Below are 3,653 nucleotides of genomic sequence, written 5' to 3'. Positions count from 1 at the left end.
GACACACATGCTTGGAATGACATGGGGTTTTATTAGAACAAAAAAAAAAAAAAACACCCCATATTTCTAGACGCGTGAAAGATCTCTTGCGCGCGCGTCGTTTGATGATGATCGTGTGCTTAGCCGCCACTTTCGTCATGCTTGGCCTCCCAGGTCCCCAGACCACAGTCCGTGCAATTATTGGCTTTGTGGTTACCTGAAGTCGCAAGTGTATCGTGATTGACCAACATCTCTAGGGATGCTGAAAGACAACATCCGACGCCAATACCTCACCAGAACTCCGGACATGCTTTACAGTGCTGTTCACAACATTATTCCTCGACTGCAGCTATTGTTGAGGAATGATGGTGGACATATTGAGCATTTCCTGTAAAGAACATCATCTTTGCTTTGTCTTACTTTGTTATGCTAATTATTCCTATTCTGATCAGATGAAGCGCCATCTGTCGGACATTTTTTGAACGTTTGTATTTTTTTGGTTCTAATAAAACCCCATGTCATTCCAAGCATGTGTGTCAATTTGTATCTCTCTATCTACATTATTCCGTGCTTTATTCAGTTTTCAATTTTATACTGACTTTTTGATCACCCGGTATTTACCCATGCTAAGGAAACAAAGTACCGAGTGCTTGTATTGGACAGTTAAAATATTCCTGGGGCACAATGGACCACCCTGGCGCAAAATGAACCATGGCTCATTGTGCCCCGGCAGAGCTTGGTTCAGTGTGCCCCAACAGTACATATTTCAAACAAAGCTCATGTGAGGTTACGTATGAACATTGTTAATATTTGAAGATCTTTATCATCAAAATACAGTATTGATATTGTTACAATGACCTACTTCCTCTACAATTTAGTGACAAAGGATTGAGCCGGCCGCGATGGTCTAGCGGTTCTAGGCACTCAGTCCGGAGCCGCACGACCGCTACGGTCGCAGGTTCGAATCCTGCCTCGGGCATGGATGTGTGTGATGTCCTTAGGTTAGTTAGGTTTAAGTAGTTCTAAGTTCTAGGGGACTAATGACCACAGATGTTAAGTCCCATAGTGCTCAGAGCCAATTTTTTTTTTTTTTTGTCAAAGGATTGAACAAAATTCAATCTATCTACGTCTCCAAAAATTACTTCAGTGTCACGAAACTAACATATCACCCGTACAACACTAATGCCGGGAACTAGACCCTGCAGAAAACAAATGGCAGACGACAGAGCAGTACTGACAACATATGCACAGAGGAAAAAATAATTTACCATCTTATACAGAAATTATGCTACCTGATTCATTGTGCCCCGTGGTTCAGAGTGCCTCACTCTCCCCTACAAAAGTAATTACAAGGAAAACTCACTTCTTGTGAGGGGTAGATATATGATACTCTTCAGTTCATCCGGAATCTGAGTCCCAACAAGTGTAATCCAAATAGGGAGATAATATTGAAATATTGTTACTAAAACACACTCAAACAGCAGTCATGTCCTACACTGTTGGAGAAATGGTAGGTCACATTAACACAGCTCTCTCAGGGATATAAAATGCAGAAGCCTCATAAAATGAGTATAAAAATCTAAGTAAACAGTAGGGTAAAATAAAATGAAAGAATAGTGAAGTAGTACTTTCCACATTTCCCAGTGTGCCTATGCACATAGGCATTATGGGAATTTCTAATTCCTGCTCCCATGGTGTCAAATCTGCAGCTATACTCTTTGTCCTTAGATGCAAGACAGGTGAATGAGATAGTACTTCCCAGCTTCTGAAGCTTATTCATCATCTGCTCCCTATTGATAACTCCTTAGTATTATAGTAGACAAGACTCAAATTAATATAAAATTGTTGTACTAGTTATGTATAATATCTATAATCTAGTTTTGCACACGTAGAGATTCCCATGTGTAAAATGTCAGTACTCCCACATGATATGTCAAATGAACAAGAATTTGGGAAAACTTCTTCTTTATGTCCACGAAAGTATCTCTCAAAATACACTAAGAGGAACAGTTTGAGTATGTGATAATGGAAAACTAAAGTTACACATAAAACTGACAGTATCATATGCCATCATTGTGGCATGGTCTGAGTCCTGGACTATGCATAATTTAGGAATAATTTTACATGTTTTCACTCTGCATTACGTTAAGGCAGAGCACTATGAACAAATAAAATAAAATAAATCAAACATATAACTGGTTCTTACATATTAGATACAAAGTTTGAGGTTAAATTTTCCATTTTCCTGCAGTCTCTATTGGCGACAGTTTACTGTTGGTTATAACTCTGGGCAACTTCCTTCTCTCATTGTGGTACCAGTTTCAACATGTCCTGTTTGTAGAAGTCCATTTTGTTTGAATATAGCCATCTGCCGACTGCTGATTTCACTTCTGCATCTGTTGCAAGACTTTGGCAAGCCAGGCATTTCTTCATAGGACCAAACAGATGAAAGTCCAGTGGTGCAAGGTCTGGACTGTAGGGTGGATGCTGGAGCCAAATTTGGCGATTTCCTCATGAATAGAAACTGTAGGATGGGGCAAGAATTGTCATGAAAAAGTTTGGCACTGGCAACATTAATGTTGTCGTATTTGTCATGAAGGACAGACACAACTCGTAACAAGTTTTAATATAGGCTGCAGCGTTTACAGTTGTCCTGTGTTCAGCAATGTCCACCAGTAACTGACTATGTATATCCCAGAACACTGTCACAAGAACTGTCCCAGCAGACTGGGTCACCGAATTTTTTTCGTACTGGGGAACCAGCATGTTTCCACTCCATAGACGCCTCCTCGGTTTCGGGCATGTGATGGTACATACGCCACTCATCACCAGTGATGATTCCCTTGTGCATTAAGTTACTGAAGTTTGTCATCATTTGCTGGTCATTGAGGTAGCTGTCTGGTTCTTAGGCATCCAGCAAGCACTAACTTCATGAAATTTCAGTGAGTCATGAACAATATCATACACTGCACTATAGTAAATCTTGAAATGCTGCAATAAGGTTCACAGTTGCACATTCCTATCATTCAAAGTTGCTGCCTCAATGTCTCATTCTGTGGGGTTGCAGCTGTTACTGGCTGACAAATCACGTCTGCAGCATCATCGACAGAACCGACTGTGGTCCTTTGGTGCAGAGCCGAGTGGAGGGTCTGAATCAGAGGCTCAGGCGATTCTGTGACCGTATAGGCTGCAGATTCCTTGACTTGCGCCATCGGGTGGTGGGTTTCCGTGTTCCGCTTAATAGGTCAGGAGTCCACTACACACAGGAAGCGGCTACACGGGTCACGGATAGCAGGGGCTGTGTGGAAGGTTGGTTGGTTGGTTTTTGGGGGAAGAGACCAAACAGCGAGGTCATCGGTCTCATCTGATTAGGGAAGGAAGTCGGCCGTGCCCTTTCACAGGAACCATCTCGGCATTTGCCTGGAGCGATTTAGGGAAATCACGGAAAACCTAAATCAGGATGGCCGGACGCGGGATTGAACCGTCGTCCTCCCGAATGCGAGTCCAGTGTGCTAACCACTGCGCCACCTCGCTCGGTGTGTGGAAGGGACTGAGCGGTTATTTAGGTTAGAGGGTTTCAAGAAACCACAGAAAGGGCGTCCGTCTAAAAGGGGGCAGGTAAAACACATTAAGGTAGCTGTAGAAACGATCGGTATTCTAGTTGTAAATTGTCG

The sequence above is a fragment of the Schistocerca nitens genome, chromosome 3, assembly GCF_023898315.1.
Source record: "Schistocerca nitens isolate TAMUIC-IGC-003100 chromosome 3, iqSchNite1.1, whole genome shotgun sequence".
NCBI lineage: Eukaryota > Metazoa > Arthropoda > Insecta > Orthoptera > Acrididae > Schistocerca > Schistocerca nitens.
This window is presented reverse-complemented; position numbering follows the sequence as displayed.